We start from the raw sequence: 17360 nt of genomic DNA on the forward strand, positions 1-17360 counted from the left end.
AGACAGATAGAACAGACGAATGAACAAACAAAATTACTTACTTTAGAGAAATCTGTCTTTTTACAGCAGCATTTTAAATAAATACATACACACACTAGAATGACTGGAAAGAAAGAAAATTTAAAAAAGGAAAAAAGAAAACTTCTTCCTTGGCAGTCCCAGTCACAGTGAAGCATTATAAAGGCGTACTGCTGTTGGTATAAAGGAGCCCCAGTAGCGTTTCTTGAAGCACTTCTGTTGAATAATTCATTGACTGAAAGTTCTCTGTGTTATTGTATCGGAGAGAGGATGTGTAGCATTGTTCATAATGGCGCTCAGTTTTGTTTTAATTCTCTCCTTTGCTAATACCTCCAGGGGGACAGAATAACCAAGCCTTCCAATTTTCATTAGGTTGTTGGCATACCGCAGTGTAGAAAATAGCACTGGCCATCACAAAGTCGTAGATGATGTGAAGGATGTCACTACTCACATTAATGGAACGTAGTCTCCCAAATAAAGGATCCTGCTCTGCCCTTTTATATAGTGTATATATAGACCACCTACACATCCACTCTGTGAATAGTGATTGGACATCCAGGCTCTTTGGTGCGGTGAAAGTCACTAACTAGATCCTTGGTTTTACTCCTCTTTTGTTGCAGACAATTATTTCTTTACCAATAAACAAATTTCTCTACCTAACTCCTATTCTCTGTTTCATGCCCCTTATCGTTACACACCATAGGTGAAGAATCATCTGAGAATTTCTGCAAGTGACATGAGCTGGTGTTAGATATACAGTCTGAGGTGTATGGAGTGAAAAGAAAAAGTGACAGGCCTGTTCATTGTGGTGCTCCAGAGTTGCGCACATCTGTATCAGAAACACACTAACTAACCTAACGCACAGATTTTGAGATCACGAAAGGAAACCAGAGTACCTGGAGAAAAACAGAAGCAGACACATGGAGAATAAACGCATTCAAACATGTTAACCACAGTTGATTTCCCAGTAACGCATTCACTTCAGCTAACTTGTTAAACTATTTATCATACGCAGAAAATTATGAAAACAATCAACTAAAAACATTGATGGATTACATACTATAGCAAGGATAATAAAACTTATCAACACTCCAAAGTCGTAATTGACTTTAAAATATGGAGGCATAATCTAAAGTTCACTTGAGAGGTTTGAATATTAAGTATTACGTTGCTATGACTATGTTGCAAATTTTCAATTCTAATTTGGCAACGTAAGGTACAAAAACATTTTACACATATTTAGTGCGATAAACTTCAGTATAATTTTTTTTTATTGATAAATGAAAAGGAACAGTTAGCAGAGTGGAGGAAGGGATTGGGTAATCTGATTTTTTTTTTTTTTTTTAGAAGGCGACAAAAATATATGCATGTAAAAGTCACCTAAAGGATATTTCATTAAATACACTTATACTGTATACTACTTAATACTATACAATGTTCTGAGGTTACCAGTAGTTAAATTTGAAATTTTGTGGAATTTACCGCTAAAAACCTAAATAATCGTAGGGATTAAAGCAGACAGCCAAAAGAAGGAAAACACATGCAAAGCTAATAAGTTGTTTTTACTATGTGTGGGGACTTCAATCAGCTGATTCAAAGTGAATAGGTCGTAGGTTATCGTAGTTCGTTTAAATACATGGAGCCAACTGTCGTATTTTACAAAAAGAATAGTTAATTTTTTTTAAAATATTTGAATAATGTTTGTAGTCTGGACAAAGTTAGCACATATAAACCAAATAAAAATTTTTTTTGGATATTTAAGGTTATCTAGCAAAGGATCCGCTTATTTTGTAAAGAAGTTAGAATTACAAATGATATAAATTCATATCTGGAAAAGGCCTCTTTTATTCTGCAATATGGCCCATGACCTCAGCACAGATGTAGTTTAAAAACCATTATTAGTTTAAAAAACACAAATACAATTTTGAAATTTAAGTTTAAAGAAAGGAAGAAAATAGTTGTTAATCTTAGCAAGTGCATTTGAACAAACTTGTCCCCTTTGAGCTACTTCCTCTGCCATCCCTGATGCCCAGTCATGAAACCATTAAGGAATATTTGAACAACTTTATATTATTTTACTGCTCAAAACAGACAAGAGGGATTTGGATCAGTGAGAAATCTGTTTTTGGATAAGTGCTGATGCGTAGGTTTGTTGAGTTTAATTTTGGTTTTCTATTGCAGACAAGTGCTACAACATGTACAGTTTGGAAAATTATGAATGTCCATCAATCTTCAAATCGTTATTCGAATTAAGTATAAATCCAATGCGCTAATGTATTAAGAATTAAGCTTAAAATGTGACTCTTTAAAATATCTAATAAACAATGTGTTGGGAAAGTTTTTACAGTTTCCCTTAACATCAGCACTGTTTATTTATTTGAAAATCGTGATATATTTTGAGCATTCTGTACTTCATGTAAAGTCATTTTTTTTTTTTTTTTAGTTTTAATGCTTGGCACTGTCCTAAGTTTACAAAATGTTAAATAAAGTTAAGTTAGCCCGTGGAATGCTCCCCTTGAAGCTTCTGCACTTGTAAATAAGTAGCCAATGCATGGGTTGTTGTTCATAGCACTAATTTTGCTTCACTCAATATTTGTTTTTCTCTCTTCCTGCTTTATCTCCTTTGCCACCATCTTCTGCATCTTCTCCCCTACGCTCTGTTTCCTCTTCAAATGCACTGCTGTCTTCTTTGCTGTGACCAGTTTGGCCTCCAGGTTAGTACCTCTTATTCTCATGACCAGCTCCTACTCTGGAAATTATTCCAAATAAACTGTTGCAAGATATTTTGTAAAGGATATATGTACATTGTATGCATAATGTATTCTGCACATTCAGTGCAATTATGGTGGGGAGGGGCTATGGGGGGAGTATTCCCTTTGTTAACACTTTTTGACCTCTGACATGAATAGCCAACGGTTGTTTCCTCTCAATATTTTTTGAGTATATCTGTTGTGCTTAGGCACACCTTCAGTTTGTTTTGTCTGTATCAGAACCATCTCGACGAGAACATATTTGTTATTTATAGTACATTCAAAAAGTATTCAGATCCCTTCACTTTCTGAAAACTGTATTGTGTCATAAGATTTCATTTTAAAAAGATAAATTTCCTGTATCTGCCCATCAATCTATATTCAATAACTGATGGTGACAAAGTAAAAAGATGGTTTCAGAAACATCTGCAAATTCATCAAAAGTCAAAACCTGTAAATTCTCATTACTATAAACATTCAGTCTCATATTTCGGTACTTTGTAGAACCTCCTTTGCCAACAATTACAGCTTTGGGTCTTCTTAGGTAAGTCTCTTCAAGCTTTGCACACTTCCATTTGGGCAGTTTATTCAATTCTTTCTGGGAGATCTTGAATTCTGTCCCTGCCTCTGAGAAGCACCCCGATAACTTGATGCTCCCACCACCATACTTCACTGTACGGATGGTATTAGAAAGGTGATGAGCAATACTTGAAGCTTTACCCAAAGAGATCAATTTTTGTCAATATGCCTTTTACTCAAGAGTGGCTTCCATCTGATTGATGGAATACTGCTGAGATGGCAAAGTCTGTCTGAAGGATGGACCTTTGAAGCTCTGTTAGGGTCACCTCCCTGACCAAGGCCCTTCTTTCTTGGTTACTCATTTTTGCCACACAGCCAACTCTAGGAAGGCTCCTGCTGGTTGTAAACTTCTTCTGTCTCACTATTATTGAGGCCACTGTGCTCCTGGGAACACTCAAAACTTTAGACAACTTACCACAATTTGACCACTGAGGTCTAAGGAGAGTTCCTTGGTATTTTGTCATGACCTGCAGTGTGAATTGTGGGACCTTCTGTATACAAGTGTGTCTTAAAGATGTTCAGTCAATTCAGTATGTCCCAGGTCGACTCCAGTCAAGTTCTAGACACAGCTCAAGGATAATTAAATCAAACTGATCAACTGAGCACAATTTGGAGTCTCAACAGATCTAAATACTTCAATTAATGATTTCAGTTTTTAATTTTTGATGAATCTAAAAACATGTTTTTACTTTAGAATTATAGGTTATTGAGTGTAGATTGATGGTCAAAAATGGCAAATTTATTAATTTAGTATTAGATCTACAACAAAGTAAAATCTGCAGACAGTGAAAGGATCTGAATCAACTGTATTTCAATAACTGAGAAGAGATTTCTCTTGTTTTACCACCTTACCCAGAAGTTAGGACGCAGTTCCTGAAGGTGTTTACATTATTTGACCAACACGCATGGAGACGAATAGTCCTCGAATCCATGACAGCTGTAGATGAGGGCAAACTGAGCAGGGCTAACATTTTAGTTCTTCCCAATGGTTGGAGTGCTCATGAAGTTTCATTGCTTTTTTGTGACTTATTTTTAGTTTACAGTGAGCTGTTCACAAAAACACAAACTAAGTATAAATATAAATAATTAAAACTTTTTTAGTTTTTGTAATACATGTTGTCTTGCTGTGCATGAAACATATGCAAAAGTGAGAAATTGAAAAATTATTTTTTTCATTTTAAGTAGCATTGCATACTTGGGAAATGAACATTTCGCGTCAGTCTTTTTGTAGTGCATTTAAAAGGTTCAAATGATGCTCAGTTACAATGATACTTACATATGTACTTCAAAATTGTATTGTTTATGCTAAAAACAAATTAAAGACATAATTTAAGAAAGCAAATATTTTTTGCATTTTAAAATGTGAGGTCTGCTACCTGTATCAATATTCCGACATACCGCAGTAATGCTTATCTGAGCCACATTTTGCCAAAAGTAAAAGCTTTTTAATTTTTTCATATAGGCTACACTGGTTATAAGCTACACTGATTAAAAATGGGGTAACAAATGATTTCTGCTCTTTCCCCTTGGGATTTGGCTTACTCAAGTTATGCACTGTGATTTTAAAAATAGATTTTGATCAAGTTAGGGTTTTGACTTTTTAATCTTGAAGTTGGACTGGCTCTATGCTTGCATCACAGAGAAGTTTGGATTTTTTCATCAGACTGCAAAATCTGTTCCAAAAATGTTGGTGGCTCATATTTTGTCTGCCTTTTCTTTCTTATAGAACTCTAGTCTGTGCTTCTTTACCCAACCCTCAGACTTTGAATTGTTGCATTGCCAATATTATTGTCATTGTTGACTGTCTTTAAAAATCACCTCCATATTTACACTAGGTGTCTTTTTCCATGCATTGTCAGGTAGGCTCCATTTCTAACAGTATTAAAATGCTGCATCATAACTTTCCTAATCTGAACATTTTTACCAGTTTCTTTCAATTTTCACTTTATGACCAATGTTGAAAATGTTAACAAGGTTCTATTGGTACACATGCTGAAGGGAAAGACTCTCAAATACTTGATTACATCTTGCCTGAAGAAGGGGCCTGAGTTGCCTCGAAAGCTTGCATATTGTAATCTTTCTAGTTAGCCAATAAAAGGTGTCAGTTTGCTTGGCTTTTCTCTAAATACTTAACGGTTATTTTAATTTCCACTTAAAGGCCAGAGCACTCAAATCTGAACACACATAAGCAGCATATTTGTGTTTCTGACTAAGAGCTCTGCTCATAAATAACGTTTTCTGTTTTTTGTTAGGCATATTTTTCAAATGCATTCTAAGTGTAATTTGTAATCTATGAACATTTGAAAACTTTTCAAAACTTTTTTTTGCAAGGCCATATATATATTTATATATGATGTAACCACGTGGTGCCCAAACTGCAGACACAATAAAGCCCATACTTTTGCCACTCAGTAAGACGACAGAAACTTTGTCAGCTCCACCACTTTCAACTTCTTAGATCTCTAAGGCAACATTGCCTTCAGAAAGGCTATTTGTTATTCCAGTTAACGTTTTAGAACTTGAGTCGTTATATATAAAACAAACTTGAAAAAACAAAAAAAGCTTAAAAAACAATAATATAATTAGCTGCTTTCATTTTTTTTCTGTTGATGACAGATTTGGTCAAATCAAAAGGTTCTTCTTAATATACCCTGAAGAACAATAATATTTTGCTTTAGTAAGTCTTTGAAAGTTTGAGATTGTGTGTACTCCCAAATAGGGAAGTATACGTTGTGGCACTCAAGAAATGTCCTGGTAACCAGGAAACACCATTCCAGGAGCTAGCAATGTTATTTTAGTGTAGAAAACCAAGAAAATAAGAAAGGGTGAAGAGAAGAGCAACTAATAGCACATAGGAAAGCAAAATTTCAAGAAAGTATTTCCCCTCTGAGCTTTCTTTAGCACTTCGACTAACTAGACGTGTTCCATCTTACTCTCCAGCCTTCTTTTACCTCATTATTCTGGCTTCCTCCTCATCCACCTCCACTCCACACCTAACTCTCTAAGCTCGTCTGACTGAGGAGATGGAGTTCCCTAATAAGTCTACTCCTTGTGGTACTTCTGGTGTCACTCCAGGCTAACCAGAAGTACTGCCAAGTCACCTCTGGTCTCTCAGAAGGTCTTATCAGATACTGTATTTTCCAGGAGACTTCTAAAAACTGCTGCCTACTAGTGGCCTGAGGGAACTGTTACTCCTATAGAGCTCCTCTTGGGACAAAACTCTGTCTATGTGGTATCCTGGCTGAGATGCTTTCTGTATTACCATTCCCTCCATCCTAATGCTTTTTGTTAGGAACTTCCAGAATACTCAATGTAGTAAATACAAAATTTACTCTTACATGCAAAGAAAAAGTGCAAGTAAGTAACACACTGATTTACAAAGTATGGCTTTTAGTTTATAACTCCTACCACATCTAAGTCAGTCACTAGTTTAATCCTTTTACCTTACCATCAAATCCTCTCCTCAATCTTGTTTTTCTTCATGTTTAATGTGGCAAGTATCCCACAGGGAGGTGCATTCCTTTACTTACTATACTAGATAGTGAGGCAGGTATTTCAACAATCAACGGTAACACTAAAACCTGTCCTAAATGAAAATTTAAATTCTGCCCTAAAATACCCCATTTGACCTTTCCTTCAAATACAAGTTTCCATTTTCCTCCAAAACATTGTGACACACTCCATTCACATAGTAATTATAACATACCATTGTCACGTGTTCTACAATGTCTGAAAATGTACACGCACGGTTGTCGTGATTTCCCAATAGTAACCAAAGCTGCAGTGTGCTCAAATCCTGTTCTTATCAACGACGCTGTTTCCTTACTATTTCTTCTTAAACACCTCTCAAACTATTTTTCACACTTTTATCTCACAACTTGACCTGCTTTTTAATCCTGGCCAACAATAACATACATTTCAATTTTTCCTTCCACCCCTAATATTATACTAGCTGTGTAAGCCCATGCTGTAAAAAGCCTGGGTTCCTAGAAACTATTGAAATTGTCAGAAAAAAACTGAAATGTTGAGATGTCAAGTGATTGAAAGGAACCACTCTGAGCGTCACTCTCCATGGAGGTTTTGTTTTACTGATGTGCTAGTCTCCCTTGTGTATTAGTGGCTAAGCGGGTTTCTTTCTTTCCTCGGCGGTTTCACTTTGATGACCGTCTCTTTCTTTGAGCTTCACGCTGTAGCCTCGCACTTCCAGGCCAGACAGACAGACAGACAGACAGACAGACAGACAGACAGACAGACAGACAGACAGACAGACAGACAGACAGACAGACAGACAGACACACACACACACACTTCCACGCGTAGACGTTTATATAGAAGATTTTTTTTTAATCAGGTCTTCATCCTCTGTCGAGGTTTTTAAAACTTGACCTAAGCACCCACTTTTTTCCTTCCACCTTTCACTGTATATAATGGGTTGTAGGGGATGGTCTTACTTGGTGGTTTTTTATTGATGATCTGTTACTGTATGATTGTTTGTACTGTGTTTAGTTTAACGCTTCTTTGTACACCACTTTGTAGCAACATTTGTTGTTTTAAATGTGCTTTTATAAATAAATCTGACTGACTGACTTCTTAGCACATTGGGAGTCCACCACCAGTTGTTTTGTCTTGCTGCTGTTGAGTTGCATGTTGTTGTCCCTACACCACAAGACAAAGTCCTCCATGACTTTCCTGTACTCTGACTCATCTCCATTATTAATGCAGCCTGTGATGGATACGTCATCTGAAAATGTCTGTCGATGGCAAATGCTAGCATTGCTCTGGAAGTCTGTTGTGTAGAGGCTAAACAGGAAGGGAGACAGGACAGTTCCCTGAAGTGCCTCCAGTATTACACAGCACCCTTTCTGACACACAGTCCCTCTTCCTCCTAAACTGCTTTCTGTTGATGTAGGAGATTGTGGAGGGCATCGAGATTCAAAGCCTTGAGCTTTTTCCTCAGTCAATGAGGCAAAATGGTGTAAAAAGCACTGGAAAAGTCAAAGAACATGATCCTGACTGTGGTGCCAGCTTTGTCCAAGTGGGAGTAGTCTCTGTGAAACATGTAGATCAGAGCATCCTTAATGATCAATACATTAAGATAGAACTGTCATTACAATAGTAGGGCAAAGTGCCGAACCTGTATTTTTAATACTTCCATCCATTTTCCAACCCGCTGAATCCGAACACAGGGTCACGGGGGTCTGCTGGAGCCAATCCCAGCCAACACAGGGCACAAGGCAGGAACCAATCCCGGGCAGGGTGCCAACCCACCGCAGTTTTTAATACTTCTGAATACTTTTTGTTTGTTTAATGTGATGTAAATGTTTATTAGCATTCTTCAGAAAGGTAATTGTCAAACATCTGCATTCATACCCATACACCAAACACGACTTTCCGTTAAGCTTTAGGCCAAATTCAGATGTTTTCCCTAACTCATCATAACTTCACATGAGGATCACATTCTGCAATCAAAGCACAACTGATACCAACCACCTCATCCTCTTCCTGTTCTCTTGTCCCTTCTACAAACAATTTCTAGCTTTATAGATAGATAGATAGATAGATACTTTACTAATCCCAAGGGGAAATTCACATACTCCAGCAGCAGCATACTGATACAAAAACAATATTAAATTAAAGATTGATAACAATGCAGGTAAAAACAGACAATAACTTTGTATAATGTTAACGTTTGCCTCCCCCGGGTGGAATTGAAGAGTCGCATAGTTTGGGGGAGGAACGATCTCCTCAGTCTGTCAGTGGAGCAGGACGGTGACAGCAGTCTGTCGCTGAAGCTGCTCTTCTGTCTGGAGCTTTATACACAGCTCCCTAAATCAGAATGTACCATTATACTCCTAAGGCTTCAGAGGATTAATCAAAAACAAAGATTAAAAAATACACTTTTATCACTTCCAGTTCGGTGGTGTTTTTATATTTGTAAATCACTAAAATTAATTTTCCTAATACATTGTAGGTACCTTTTTGTACTGTATCTCTTTGCTGGTAAAAATAATGCTCTTAAAATTATTTTTAATTAATTAAAATGTTCTCACGTCTACAACGCTTGAGCTTCGATCTGCCTTGTGTTCTGCTTTGTACTTAATTTTCTCCTTGGTCCATAAGCACAATGTGCAAAAATAAGTAGTAATCTTAAACTATCAATGTTTAAATCCCTAGTAAAGAAATGATGAAAATGCTTAACCCCACTAAACATAAGCCTCTGTCCAATTATACATTTTTTTAAATGACAGTAATTACTAATGTAACAGGAACAAAATGTAGTGTTAACTTTACACCTGATTTACACAGCACTTAGTCTGTACAAATGAAGTAACCCAATATACCCAGCAATAATGCACCAGTCCTTCAAAAAGACTGATGTTGTTTCTCTCTATGTTTTTACTGTATGTAACACAAATTAAATTGTAATTGCTCAGTACATTTTTGTTGATAAGTGGTTAATCTCTCAAATACTAACCAGCTCATAAAAGGCTGGAGGCATGTAATCTTTGTGTATATTTATTATGATGCATCAAGAAAATGTCCATCATCTCTTACGCACTCCTTAAACGCTTCTTTCTGTGTAAAGTAAATCGTGTCTTGCTATTTCAGGTTTCCCACAGCTGCTCATGAAATCTCCAGAGTACAGTTGGTCTCAATGAATTATTTTAAGAAAACATTTTGACTAGAGTCATTGTGTGTGAGCGGGAGTGCATTAGGAAGCCTGCTACTACACTGGAAATGTTTCTCTGCATCTGCCAATTCTGTAGCAGGTCAAGAATGATCGGAGACTTTCCTGCCGAAAATCGTGGTCATTGTCGATTTCCTACTTCATCTGCACATAAGGCAAATAAACTCAGTAAAATTAACTCATTAATTGTAATATTATGTGTATTATTAGAGAAAATAAAGTATAACTGAAAGTATGAAAGGTATAATGCATTACTCCAAATTCAAAGTAACCTGTAAAAGAGACAACAGGCTTAAATATACCGTAAAGCATGATGTGACACAAGTAACCCAGGACATCTATTGTCTCTTCTGTATTTACTCTCTTTATCCAATCACTCAGCTGTTTCAGAGATACTGGAAGGCTTTGGTATCATTTAAAATATTAAGTGTGTGCACACATTAGACTGTTTTTTTTTTCTCAACAGTGTTTTGAAAGCATGGATGCGGATTAAAAAATACAAAAGCCTTTGCCTCTTTTACTTGGGCAATGTAAATCTTATGTAAGCTTAAAAAATGCTGCTTGATACAGTTTAGCTAATATTTTCTTTTCTTTTGCTTTTCTTGTTTTTTTATTTTATATCCGTATTGTTAAGTTTAGCTAAGTTAACAGTCTTTGTGTAAAGTTACCGATTTCACTCACCCAGCCACCTCTTTCCACCTGTGCTATTTATTGAATGAAATGCCTGTTTTGCTCACTTAACATAATGTGTTAATAGACATAACTATATTGTTTAAAGAGAGAAAGTAAAAAAAGGTACTTTTTTGGATGTACTTCCAAGAAGAATCCTAAATAAATTACATAAAGAAATGTTCTCTTCATTCAGATAGAACAATTAATGTCTGAGAATTGTTAAAAAGGATCATAATTTGGGCTTTCACATAAGCAGACATGAATGAGCACGCTTAATGGTATCTTTAAAGAGATGAAATGTCCTTTCATGCTGAAGCAGTTGCTACACAGTACCCAGCAACCCACCATTGACAGTCATTGGGCTATGATCAGCACTTTCAGGCCTTTTCACAAGAGACGGCTAATGCAGACAATGATGTCTAATGCATCTTCATAAATCATCTACATCTTTTGTACCGGGCCGCTTATGGTGTAAGTCAGCCAGTATGTACTGTACAAAAAATGGGTTTGTTCTTCCTTCCTCACGGGTTCAGTTCTAATCCAAGGCACTTTTCTTTGTTAATTTGCATGTTTTCTTTGTTTTTCCCCGATATTCTCCGCTTACTAAACTGTCTCTTAATTAGTATCAATGGGCATTTTCTGACTCCACTCTTAAATCTGTATTAGAGTTAATGACGGAGTTTAAACTAAATCCACTAAACATGACAAATGATTGCAGAATAGTATTAGGCAAATTCACCAGCAAGAGAGAACAAAAGAAAGGAGAGGCACACCAGTTAGCGCCACTCCCTCATGTACCCAATGTCATGGTTTGAATTCAAGTGCAGTTGTAGTCCATGTGGAGTTCACATATTCTCCCTGTGTGTGTAGCTTTTCTCGACATCCACAGAATGTGTGTATCTACTGTACATACCAAATGAAAGAGTCATTGGCTCCCATGTTCCACATTTTGTTGTTGTTATGGTTTTCTTAAGTGTTATTTTGACACTAACTGGTTTATTGAGGTTTCATTGTAAGAAAATATCTCCAGTTAGGGCACAAGTCTATTAATATAGTCGAAAAGACATTCTTGGACACGCCTCAGTGGAATATGGAGAGTGGAGGAGAGGGACGGCCTTTGCGAAAGCTTAGTTTAGTTAAAGTTAGTATGCGTTAGTAATGGATGTTGGTTGCTTGTCCTTACAATGCCTATGAAAAGAATTCATCCCCTTCGAAGTGGGTGAGTACTTTTAATAGGCACTGTTGGTCTTTTTTTCCTTTGTTTGATAGAAATTGGTGTTGAGATTCTTCTAGACATGCGATTTGTAATTGTTTAGTTTTGTACTGTTTATATAATACCAGTAACGGCACACTGCACGATAACGTTCAGTGAATACACTTGACTTGGGCATTCATTGTTTTCCTTCTCTTTCCCCGTTTGCTCAGAGGTTGATGCGTTTGCTCCTTCCTGAGCAGCTCTTCTTTTCTCCACCCTAGCGGCCCAATTCTCCTCTTCTTCCGTCGGCATCTTTTCGCGTTAAAACTGATTAAGTCCATGTTTGTGTTACAATTACTTAGTACGTTTTCCTTAATTTTTCACTTAAGCAGGCACTTAAGTCTTCAATCTGCCTCAAGAATGATTTAAGATATGAAGAGGTAGGGGAAGTGAAGGCGAAGGTGGTCGGGATGAGAACGGCGCCTGTACGCATGCATTGCACAGCTGCCCACTGCAGAGAGTTGATTCTACAATAAAATAAAAATAAAAAGAGGAATAACCTTGGAGATCAATCATCACCCCAAAAGTGGATAGTAGACGTCACATAGTATATGTGTACCAAATTTCAGGTCAATAGTTCAAATAGTTTGCAAGCTACGGGTGATTTAAAATCCTGGACAGACAAACGAACAGCCACCGTAGCGTATTATATAAGAAGATATTCCATTTACACAACCACATACTGTATACAGATCCCTTTCAAATGCTAATTACTGTACTATAAAGGTACCAAATATTCAGTAAACAGAAGTGCTAAAGAAACTTGATACCTGTGAATTGTGTTTCACCAACTGAATTGGTGAACTGGCTCTCCATCAAGTCTTTGAGATATCGCAGTCCCACTTGCACTCCTTAACACACATACTGTACGTTCAGAGCAATTTAACAGTTTCATAACCACTTAATCCAAACAAGAGTATTACACTACATTTTCAGAAATTTAGTTATTGACTTGGCACTGAAGTATTGATTCTTGTAACATCCCTACTTAGCTATACAAAAATACAATAGTCACTTGGCCCAGATTCAAAAAAACTTGAGAAATCACTTCAGTGAAATTTGACATTGAGCAACGTTCAGCATGGGAGAGTGTAATGCGGCTTAACAGAAGTGGGCGTGTCACAAGACAAGGATTTAGTAAAAGCCCTGCAAGTTATTTGGACCATTAGCGTTCTAACATTGTTTTTAAATGTCCATCAAAAAGCAGTACTTGAATCCAGTTGCAAACCAACTAAGTTCATTTGTAAGCCTCCATGCCATTCAAACATAGTAACTCCAAACCAGCCCATATTTGCATTAAACAATTTCCTAAGCATCAATTGAAGAAAAAAAAAAGATCAATTTATATTTATTAAGTCATTTGCATTAATTAACTCAGCATGCTATGTAATAATTACATGTGGAATATGAGAAAAACACAAAAAAAAAATCAAACATAATGTTAAAATGTATGACTGAATGTAGAAAATGCATGTTTAACATGATTTTGGTAAATACCTTGTGCAACCACTTGTAAGACTATTTGGTCTTGGAATGCTAGATAACAAGTAATTGATTGATTAATTATTATTATTACTATTAATCTACTAATAGCAATACACTAAAACACAATTTATTGACAATGAGTATACTAAAAAACTGAAATACGTGCTTATGATTCTCTCGTATAAAAGAGGAGTAGGTCACCTTTTATTATGACTACTGACCATCCCTTGCAAACTTTCAATTAAAGGAAATATATAAACCCTTTTCCTTCATTTTGTAGATGTACTGTACATACCACTATGCCATGATGGTGAAAAAACTACAGTATATATTTGGTATTAGAATCATGCTGCATCATTATAAAATACAAGTTTATACAACTATACTGTACTGCATCATTTAAACATCTTATTACTTCTACTTTAGGCTTTTTTTATAATCTTTAAAATTATCACAGTCAAGAACAATTTTTTTTTTTAATTTATTAATTTTATTGTAATCATTCCATACAAATAAATCAATTTATACAAAAAAGAATTGAAGACAAATCAAACCCCACCCTTAAGAAGGAGAGCATGGCCGAAGGAGAATTGCTTAGGGCTTTTTAATAGGGCAAAAATAAACAAAATAAAGGAAAAAATATATATAGGTAAATAAAAAAAAATGGAGAAGGGAAAGAACAATTTAAAATATGTTACAAGAGAGAATTGTTCATATGTCCATACTTTCTCAAATCTTCTTAGTCCAACCCTGCAAAGGGTACAAACTCTGGAGAACTCACACCAGAGCCTGTTTAGAGTTAACCTGTCCTCTACGTCTTAGGGGATGTGGGATGAAGACCGGAGTACCTGGGAGAAAACCCACCCAAACATGGGATTATATGCAGACTCAACACAGATCGTAGTCGTGAAATTAAAACACAGGATAATTGATCAATGGGGTAGCAGCACAAGCCAGTGTCTCACCATGGTACCTCGAGAAATGGTTAATAGATCTCAAAAGAATCCTAACAGTGATAAACTAAAACTAAAACCTTTAGCACTTTTAAAGGCATCTCCTGAAAACACTTAACTGTTACAATGGCTTGTGAAGTTGAAGTTTTTTAGAGGATCTCTTTCTAGTAGAACGTTTATGCTCCAGAGATTGGCCATTTTCATTTTGACGGATATTTAATGTTTACTTTTTTTGTAGACAGACGATGACTGAAGATCATAAAAAGTGCTGCTACATTCTATAAATAAAATTTGAAGATATGGGCTACAAATAAATTTGGTCTGTTTTTTAAATTTATTTTTGAATGTCACCTATCTTTGTTTGCTCATATACATTGAAAAGCTGTTGCATACCTGCTGTCACGCTGTGTACGTCTGATGACTTTTTTCTACTTAAAAGCCCCTCTTACGTTCTGCAGATATACAACTTCTTAGCTCAATAGTATTTTTGTTATTGCCTCCTGTTAAGAACCTAAAATGTAGACGTCTTCATAATTTTCTACTTAGTCTTGTTTTATATTTTAGGAATATAAAGGAAAAAAATAAAACTTAAACTAGGATCTTTAATTGGAATTTCATCTGCGCTTTGGTCGTTTGCTCAGGAAATGCCTGGTGAAAGCAGGACTTTTTCCACAGGTCAGCAGAAAGTGATGAAAAGATAATGAACCTGATTAAAGCAAACATAAGCCTCTTTTTGGGGGTCTTAATCTCAAGCAAGGAATATTATCAGTTCTTATGTAGATATTATCATTTGGGAAGTCATGTGAGGAAACGGGACTTTAAAAGTAGGACTTATCTCTGCAAATCAGAAATGATCTCCCTAGAGCTTGCTGCCAGGCATGATGTGTTGGGGGGTAGCGATTTGTACAGAAAGCCCTTAACAGATTGCTTTAGCAGAATGTAGTCCAAATTAAATTCTTACTCTTTTTAAATTATAACTTAAGAGGAAGATCAATCATCCCTGAGCTTTGCTAGCCTGTTGCATGAAGTTGGTTGTACAGTTGGTGGTACTGTCCTGTATCTTAAAGGTTATTTGCTGTCTGTTATAATTTTAACATCCATTCACATTACAGTTCTTTTTCAGACTTCTATTCTACAGGGCCGACAAAAGAAAGCCATGTGATTTGTTTGACTTTGAATATCAAGTTGTTGGTGGTTCTTTAATTTTTTAAAGGGAAACTTTTTATGTGTCTTTTTTCAATACATAATCCATCCAACCATCCATTTTCCAACCCGCTGAATCCGAACACAGGGTCACGGGGGTCTGCTGGAGCCAATCCCAGCCAACACAGGGCACAAGGTAGGAAACAATCCTGGGCAGGGTGCCAACCCACCGCAGGACACACACAAACACACCCACACACCAAGCACACACTAGGGCCAAGTTAGAATCGCCAATCCACCTAACCTGCATGTCTTTCAATACATAATGATTTTGTTAAGTTTCGCTTATTATTTTTTTTATACTGCTTCCTTTAAGTTTATACTAATATCCAGACCATCTTATTATTATTGTGTGCAGTTAGTACAGTAACAAATTAAGGAAAGAGCAGACCATTTATTTAAAACGTGTAATACATTTGCTGATCTCCGAGCATAAAATCATTAAATTTGATCAACAATATCATACCATTCTGTTAATATAACTTCAGCATATAAGCTTCCATAATTACAATTTTTCTAAAGTTTTGTTTGGGTCAGACAAATTATAACAATACATTTGCAAATGTCTATTAATCTTATGATGTCTTCCATACTGAAATACGGTAGTATCCAGGTGTTACAGTAATGTCCTTTAGCCCATTTTGGGATAACCACTTCCTCTGGACCAGACATACAAAATTGCTATGAATGATGCATCTTATACCATTGAATTTGAAGACTGTACTGCTAACATATAATGCTCATCAGTATTATTTTTTACTTACATTTAACTTGTGACACCTCATCTCTCAGATATGACAAGCTAGTTCCTCTGGTAGGTTCCTTACTGGGGCTCTTGATCAATGAGCACATTAATCAAGTGAAATCGCCAGGCCTCACTTTTTCAATCTTTACCTCCGTTAAGAACCTAATGATAAGTGCCTTGAGCATGGGAAAGGTGCTATATAAATAAATGTATTATTATTATTATTATACTTTAGCAGCATGTTCTGATTGAATGATATAATATCTATCTTTTTTTGGCAATATGGAATTTCTAGCCCTGGTGAAGGAGTTGTCCTAAAATGTGTCACCCTAAAGGACAAGACTTTGAGACACGGATACTACTGGATTTCATTATGGAAGACATCATCATGGCTTTAGTGGAAATCCATGCATGTGTTATTAATTAGTCTAACCCCAAGAAACTCTTAATAAATTGTTATTTTTGAAGCATATATGTTCTGGTTATATCAAGGTATTGAAAGCTGCTGTTGCTCAGATTTAATCTGTTTTTTATGTTTGTGGGTTAGTACATTTTAACCTGCTGGTCCACACATGTTAACTTTCAAATTGCATTGCGCTATGAATACAGCGTCATTCATTCTCGGAAGTGTCACAAGGTGTAAGGGGTTCACCTTAAATACACCTGTAGGGTCTGGTACACTCAGAACTTTACGTGTGTGCTTCTTGGAAGAGCTCCATTCCAAAAGTGCCTTACAAGGCATCCGTTATACAAAGCGTGAGCACCTTCACCCTCACGGAGCCTTTATAAGGTGTCTTCTACTTGACCAAAAGGCTGTTTTGGTATATTCAAAGTGTCAAAAAACTGTCAATCAACAGAATAGAATAAGCAGGAAATTTAAGAAAGAATAATGGAAACCTCTTTAAAAAAATAAACTGTTATGTCAAATGTTTATTGTATTACCAAATGGACGCAAATTGCTATTTGCATTGTCTCTCTAAGTGATGTATAATAACAGAGTAAAGCTATTGTT

At 36.1% G+C, this 17360-nt stretch overlaps 1 protein-coding gene across 1 annotated transcript in view; it reads left to right on the forward strand.

The window, feature by feature from the left end:
- Nucleotides 1-17360, forward strand: part of LOC114668668 (ERC protein 2) — a 724143-nt gene that overhangs the window by 316977 nt on the left and 389806 nt on the right.

This window comes from Erpetoichthys calabaricus, chromosome 18, assembly GCF_900747795.2.
Source record: "Erpetoichthys calabaricus chromosome 18, fErpCal1.3, whole genome shotgun sequence".
Lineage (NCBI taxonomy): Eukaryota > Metazoa > Chordata > Cladistia > Polypteriformes > Polypteridae > Erpetoichthys > Erpetoichthys calabaricus.